The following is an 8,458-nucleotide window of genomic DNA, read 5'->3' as shown; positions in this document are numbered from 1 at the left end:
TGGAAGGATGGGTAGATATGTGATAAAGAAAGTACATACAGTAAAATGTCAATGGTGAAAGCTAGGTGACTGGTATAAGAGTGTTCACTGCAAAATTATTTCAAGTTTGCCTTATGTGTGAAATTTTTCACATTAAATGTTAGGAAACAAATCAACGAGCATGAGATTACCTAAGGACCCATGAGATTCAGTGCCTTCATTTAAATAACCCTGAGTAAAAGGAACTAGCAGAAGAGGAAGGAGATGAAGACTTCTAAATTTTGAATGAAAAACAATGTAAGGAAACAATTTATAGGAACAAAGAAATACAAAGCCAAAATTTAACATGTGGGGACTGTAGTCATCTTTACCATAGCAAAACAAAGTGAAACAAAACAAAGATGTAAAACTTTAAAAAAAAATTGAGATTGGAAAAAAAGAAAAAAAAAAATTGAGATTGATGTCTAATAAGCTGGGCATCTTTTCATACATTTTTTGGCTATTACGGTATTTGCTTTTGTAATTTCCATATGTACATACTCCACACACCCAAAAGAATGACTAAAATTAAATATTAAAATTACAATAGCAAATGTTGGCAAGTATGTGGAGCAACTGAGACTCTCTCATAACATTGCTGGAGGGAGTGTAAATTGATAAAACCACTTTGGAATTGTTTGGCATTATGTACTAAAATAAAGCACCAATGAATCACCAATCCTTCATAAAAGCTCAACAGAAATATGTACATATACGGCCAAAAAATGTTCATAGAATGTTCATAGCAGCATTATTCTTAATAGTCCCAAACTGGAAACAACCCATATGTCCATCAAAAATAGAATGGAAAAAATAAATTTGAGTATATTCATACAACAGAATTCTATACTGCTATATATACACAGTACTACTGCATGCAACGTGAATGAATTTCACAAACAATGCTGAGAAAAAAAAAGCTAGCACAAGAAAAAAATACACTATATGATTTTACTTATATAAAGTTCAAAATCAAGTGAAGTTAATCTATGGTGTTACAGATCAGGACAATGGTCCCACAGACAAGGACGGGGTAAAGACCAGGGTCACTCGGAGGGACTCCGTGGTACTGGTGTTGATCAATTTCGTAACTTGGATGGTTGGTTATGTGGGTGGTTCACTTTGTGATAGTTCATTGAGCTTCACACTTCTGTTGTTTTTTACTTTTCTTTAGGCATGATTTACTTCAAAAGTTTATTTAACAAATTTTTAAATGAACTATAAAATGTCTACAATTTTTTTTCTGGAAAAGAGAAAATAGCCATAAAATACTTGATTTAAAAATAACCTACTAAGTGGAATCAAATTATTTCCCCTCTATAATCAATGAACATTTTGACAAAGCAAAAAGCCTTTACTTTCGAAAGCTTAACAAGTAAAATCATATTTTCCAAACTGATGAACAGTCACATGTTAAAAAGTATTCTTTCTTTTATTTTTATGTCACATGGATAAAACTAGAAAGACTACATTTAAATCACTAGGATGATTTTAAAGTAACAATTTCGTTTTTGATATAAATTAATATCTTTTATTTTGGGAGGTTTTAAAGAATTAAATAAGCTCTCACTAGATAAAAAATGAAATATGCCTTTTTTGTTGTATAAAATGATATTCTTTCAATTTCAAATTTCAAAAGTTCCTTTATCTTTTTGATATGTTTAACAAAGGATAAACATTGTGTCACTTTAATGTACTTAATAGATAAGAAATAATTTGTAAGTAGCATTAGTGAAAACAATTTAAGACACAAGTCAGCTTTTAGGAAAATAGCACAGTTTGATACAAGTTTATCTCCTTTCCCTCCCAAAATGAATAAAAGAAATTCATTTTCTGGAGAAACTAAACCAGAAAGGGTTAGGACTTACAGAGACACAGACAGTGTGAAGGAAAGTGAGATCCTCCTGCCCACTCCACCCCCAATTCTGTTTCCACAATGCAGGCCCTCACGGACTCTCCTTCAAGTTGCCCACTTCTAAAGGCAAGGAAATCAAAGATTCTTCCCTGGAGAAACAATCTCTACGAAGACTGACGTTTGAGGGGCTTCTAGGAAACAAACTGGTTCATCGGGGGTCACCCTAAAATGGCAATCACTAGTGACACGTGGGGGTCACGCACCCAGAGCTTCCAACTAGCTAGCAGGTATTTCATTCTTAAAATATAACATGAAGCCCCAAATCCTCAGACATTTCAAGGAATTTCGAGTACACAGCAACCATACTAGGAGCAGAAGAAACTTCAAGACTACTGGCATTAATATCCTGAGAGAGAGATGAACAAGCACTGTATTCATCCTATGAAGAGGATGTTATAAAAATAGCAACAACTGACAACTTAAATAGAGCTCTTAGAATTTAAAGCATGGCAGGTGAAGTAAAAATGCAGTAGATTTGATAATAAAGTCAAGGAAATTTCTAGAAAACAGATTAAACAGACAAAAATGAAAGCTAAGAAAGAAAAGAAAGTTAGAGGATCACTCTACAAAGGTCCAGCATCCAAAAAAACAGAAGTTCTAGAAATGGGAACAGACAATGGATAGCAGGGAATTATAAAAAGAAACATTTGAGAAAGTTTCCCATTACTGAAGGACATGAATCTCTTGATTGAAAGGATCCACTGAAATGAAATGCCCACTTCAATGACAGCAACAACAAAAAACACCCACACCAAGACACAGCATTCATGAAATTTCAGAATAACAGAAATTGGAAAAAAAAGACCCTAAGAACTTCTGGAGGGTGGTGGGGGAATAGATCTCATACAAAGGAATGGGAATCAGAATGTCACTGGACTTCTCAACAGCAAAGCTGCATGCTAGAAGACATTAGAGCAATGTCCTCAGATTTTTAAAGGAAAGTGATTTTTCAATCTAGAATTCTATATCTAACCAAACTATCAAGACTAAGGGTAGACTAAAAACATTTTCAGACAGGTAGGGTCTTGAAATTATTGGAGGACATACCTTACTACAATGAGGGAGGAACTCAAGTAAAAGAAGTAAGTAGGATTCAAGAAAAAGGTTTCAACATAGAAGGAATTCCCACGGACAGCTGTGTACCAGGCCTACAAAGCAAGCTGTCTAGACTACCAAAGCCAGTTTCCAAGGGGAAAAAAATGTAGAACTGATAGAGGTTTAACAACTGTGTTTAAGTTTTTAGATAGCTTATACATAGGCTTGAAAGATACTGATTGAAATATATGGGAAAATCAGCATTAGGCCCATTAAAAGCTAATCAAGAAGCAAGACAATCATTAACCCCCCAAAAACAAAGAGAGAAAAAGAAATGTAAAACAGTAGCACGTGGCTCAGCATCAAACAATACAACAACATCTGATTTAAGATGTAACAATATTATGAGGAAATGAAAAGCGTAAGGAAGAGAGGTTTTAACAGTGTTCAACAGAAAGAGAGTCAACAGGTAAAGTGTAAAATAGGTAAATTAAGAAATAGTAACATAAACATGTTATTTAGAAACATGGAGGCAAATACCAGAAAAATTAGCTCAACTTGTTGAAAGCTCTCCCTTGGATGTGGGTAGGAAGGGTGAAGTAGGGGACTATATAGTTTGTTATAAGCTTTACCATTTAATTAAAAAAAATTTTATAACAGCTTTATTGATATGTAATTCATATACCACACAATTCACCTGTTTAAAGTGTATAATTCAGTGGTATTTAGTATATTAACAGAATTGTGCAACTATCACCACAATCAATTTTAGAATATTTTCATCATCCCAAAAAGAAACCAAATACTCATTAGTAGCCACTCTGCATCTTCCCCAAATCCCTCCTTTGTTGTTGTTGTTTTTAGTTTTAAATTGTGGTAAAATATACATAATACAAAATTTACTACTTTAACCATTTTTAAGTGTTCAGTTCAGGGGCATTAAGTACATTGGCACTGTTGTGCAACCATCACCACCATCCATCTCCAGAACTTTTTCATCTTCCCACGACTAACAAGAACACTCCACTGCCTCACTCCCCCAACCCCCTGCTGGGGGCTGTTCCACTGTTCTACTTTCTAGGTACCTCATTTAAGTGGAATCATACAATATTTGTCATTTTGTGCCTGGCTTATTTCACTTAACACAATGTCTTCAAGGTTTATCCGTGTTGTAGAATGTATCAGAATTTCATTCTTTTTTAAGGCTGAGTAATATTCCATTGTATATATACACACACATTTTAGTTATCCATTCCTCTGTTGATGGACCCGTGGGATGCTTCTACCTTTTGGCTACTGTGAATAATGCTGCCATGAAAATGGTGCATAAATATCTGTTCAACTCCCTGCTTTAAATTCCTTTGTGTATATACCCAAAAGTGGAACTGCTGAATGAAATGTTTAATTTTTTGAGGAATGGCCACACTCTTTTCCACAGTGGCTGTGCCATTTTATATTTCCATCAGCAACACACAAGGGTTCCAATTTTTCCACATCCTTGCCAACACTTAATTGTTTTCGATTTTTTGTTTGTTTGTTTTTAATAATAGCCATTCTAATGGGTATGAAGTAGTACCTCATTGTGGTTTTGATTTGCATTTTCCTAATGATTAGTAATGTTGAACATCTTTTCATATGCTTATTGGCCATTTATTTATCTTCTTTGGAGATATTTCTATTCAAGTCCTCTGCCCATTTTTGATTTGGTTTGTTTGCTTTCTGTTGTTGAGTTTTAGGAGTTCTTTATATAGTCTGAATATTAACCCCGGTATCAGATATTTGATTCATAATTCTTTTCTCCTATTCTGTTGATTGTCTTTTTATTCTGTTGATAGTGTCCTCTGATGCACAAGTTTCTAATTTTGATGAAATTCAATTTGTTTATGTTTTCTTTTGTTGCCTGTGCCTTTGGTGTCATATCCAAGAAATCACTCTCAAATCCAATGTCATGAAGCTTTTTCTAAGAGCTTTATAGTTTTAGCTCTTACTTTTAGGTCTTTGATGCATTTTGGGTTAATTTTTGCATATGGTGTTAGGTAAGGGTTCAACTTCATTCTTTTGCATGTTAATTTCCAGTTTTCCCAACTCCTCATTCCAGTTTTCCTCATTGAATAGAGAATTGGCATCCTTATTGAAAATCATTTGACCACATATGCAAGGACCACATATGTCTGGGCTCTCCATTCTGTTTCCTTGGTTAATATGTCTGTCTTTATGTCACTAAAGACAGTACACTGTTTTGATTACTATAGCTTTGCAGTGAAATTTGAAATCAGAAAGTGTGAGTCCTCTAACTTTGTTCCCCCTTTTCCAGATAGTTTTGCTATTCAAGGTTCCTTGAGATTCCATATGAATTTTAGAACAAATTTTTCTATTTCTGCAAAACTGTCACTGAAATTTTGATAGGGGTTGCATTGAATCTGTAGATTGCTTTGGGTGGTATTGACATCTAAACTATATTAAGTCTTCCAATCCATGAACAAAGGATGTCTTTCCATTTATTTACGTCTTCTTTAATTTCTTTCAGCAATGTTTTATAGTTCTCAATGTACAAGTCTTCCACCTCCTTGGTTAAGTATTTTATTCTTTTGATTTATTGTAAATAGAATTGTTTGTTTCTTTTTCAGATTGTTCATTATCAGTGAAAGTATCATTTGATTTTTAAATAAGACCCATGTATTACACAGACAAAAGGTATACATCAAAAAGAGGAGAAATATATTGCAATTCTCCAAAGCTCAAGTTTAATCATAAAGGAGATAAACTGCATTTAAAAAGTTTACATTATTCAATCAGACTCTGAACTTAAAATTTTAAAAAATGCTGACACTTCATACTCTTCAGTATACTGTACTGTAAGAATGAAAGTAAATTTCCATATATCTTCCTGTTGACCTGTAATTTTCTTATTGCAAATAGAATTTGCTTTAGTTTAAAAAAAAAAAAAAAAATCACACCTGGTAACTTACTCCACCAGAGACAAGGAAATATATCAACAAAGAATTATCTTTTGCAGTATCTGATTTCCTATACTTTTTTCTTCACATATGCTTTGCCAGATTCTGTCAGTACTCCTGCTCTAGCAAAACTCCTCATTACTGGAGATATTCAATAGAGGTTCTACATGGGGATTTCAACCCAGACTGGGAGGGTGAATGGGAAGAATTTAATGGATTGTTTTAATTCTTTTGCTTCTGCTTTTCTAAGATCATAGCACCTGAAGATGCCAAAAGACATCTAGAAGGTTTAGAGTTAAATAAAATAACAAAATCAACAACAAAACACAAACTGTAAGATGAAAACTTTTGGTTCAATAATTATATTAGATGTAGCCAAAGTGGCTTTGCTGTAAGCCTAAGAATGTACAATTTGAATGTGAGGAAAAAGTTATAAAATTACTTTTAGAATTCCAACTGTCTACACAAATTCCAGATCAGAACTCTAGGAAAAAATGAATTTTTGAGACCTTCTTCCCTTCCATCTGTCTATCAATCAAATATTTATTGAATCACTATTATATTCCCAACACTATGCTAGGCACTGAGGACACAAAAACAAAAATAAATATTCAACCCCTGCTTTCACAGATCTCATCATGTAAGGTGGTAACAATGCAATGTGTGGGGGGCACCTTAGGTCAAGGGTAGGTAGTGAGGGAGATGTCAGGAAAGGAAGAGGTAACCTGGGTTGAGTCTTGAAGGATGAATAGGAAGTAGGGATTATCTCTGATGTATTGGGCAATTGGGCTACAAAGATTAATCAGAGAAAATCTGTATTTAGGTCAGTAGTGGAAAAAAGCCACATAAAAAACTACTTACAAAACAGTAAGATGAAATGTTATAAGACAGACATGTTATAAAAACAGAGAAGAACAAACTCAATGAGGAAGGGGAACACAGCATAGGAAAGGCAGCACACAGAAGCCAACGTCTGAGCTGAATCAGGGAGGGCTTGCAGATACTAAATGGGCCACAACACAGGGAGGACAGTTATAGCACTGGAACAAATGTACAAAAGTGCAACACGAAAGACGTCTTGCATGGTTGGAATCTGCATGTGGTTTAGTTTGGCTAAAATTGAAATGTAGCAAAAGGAGGGTTGGGGAGGGAAATACAGTGAGAAAGGAAGGAAGAACTCATGTTATGAATGAAGCTGGGAGATGCTAATGACGAAACCTTCATATTTCTTTTTTTTTCCTGAAAAACTATGCTTATTTTTCATTTGAGTGTTAAGAATTTTTCTTATTCCTCTGTGGGAATACTTGATACACTAAATATAGTAACTTTTGTCATTAAAAATACTTTTTAAAAACTTTAGTTTTAAGTTTTATTCATCATTAATTTACAGAAGCTTTAAAGTTTGATATAGTTAAATTAACTGCTTTTTTTTTGTTGTTATTGATGGCACTGTTTTTATGTTTGGAAAGTCCAGTTGGAAGGTTACTGCAAGAAATATCATTAAAGACCTAACACAAGGTAAAATGGGGGGAGGAGAACCAAGGTAGATTCGATTAATAGTATGTGAGAGGAGAGAGACTAGGAGAGAAAATCACTGTCTGGAAGGCAAGATGCATCAGAGGACAACTTCCCAATGAAGGAGCCTGAGTTGGGTCAGCTGAAGATGGAGGAGGAATAATACTAGAATACTAGTTTCAAGCTTCAAGGAAGACAAGGGAGGCAAATCCACATTTGCTCTCTCTAGGGTTAGAGTTACTGTTTCCAGTTGCTATAGATCTACAAAATTCTAAGTTTTCTCTTAAGTCCCCTAAAAAGTAACTTTTAAAACTTCAGAGTATTATAGTGAATCTTAGCACACGTATGGCTTTGATGGTTTCATTAAAACGGTAATTATCAAACTGAATTCCATTCTAATTCCACATGATTCAAGTGAGCAATTCATTTTTCCTCCCAGTAAACTCCTAAGTTTTCTCCTGTAGATCTACATTTTGCTCTAAATTCTATGATCAGGGCTTCCCTGGTGGCGCAGAGGTTAAGAATCCGCCTGCCAATGCAGGGGACATGGGTTCGAGTCCTGGTCCAGGAAGATCCCACATGCCACGGAGCAACTAAGCCACAACTACTGAGCCCGTGTGTCACAACTACTGAAGCCCGTGCGCCTAGAGCCTGTGCTCCGCAACAAGAGAAGCCACTGCAGTGAGAAGCCCATGCAACGCAACAAAGAATAGCCCCTGCTCGCCACAACTAGAGAATGCCCACATGCAGCAATGAAGAACCAATGCAGCCAAAATAAATAAATGAATATAAATAAATAAAATAAACTTAAATTCTATGACCAGCAAGAAATTTAACCTGATGAAACAAGTTAAAAGAAAACCTTTTGGTTGTTTCAACTTCTACTTTTTTGTCTTTTAAGAATCCATGATGGCCTGAGCTTGACATAAGCTTTCGGACATATCCAAAAATTGATGAGAAAAGCAGTGAATAAAATGCAGACATCTAACCTTATTAACTTATAGGTAAAAGTAAAATA

At 34.7% G+C, this 8,458-nt stretch overlaps 1 protein-coding gene across 2 annotated transcripts in view; it reads right to left on the bottom strand.

The window, feature by feature from the left end:
* ARID2 (AT-rich interaction domain 2) overlaps positions 1–8,458 on the bottom strand; it is a 169,612-nt gene that overhangs the window by 2,586 nt on the left and 158,568 nt on the right. The window lies entirely within an intron of this gene.

This window comes from Balaenoptera ricei, chromosome 10, assembly GCF_028023285.1.
Source record: "Balaenoptera ricei isolate mBalRic1 chromosome 10, mBalRic1.hap2, whole genome shotgun sequence".
NCBI classification, from domain to species: Eukaryota; Metazoa; Chordata; class Mammalia; order Artiodactyla; family Balaenopteridae; genus Balaenoptera; species Balaenoptera ricei.
Note: the sequence above shows the minus strand (reverse complement) of the source record. Positions and strands in the feature narration are given on the sequence as shown.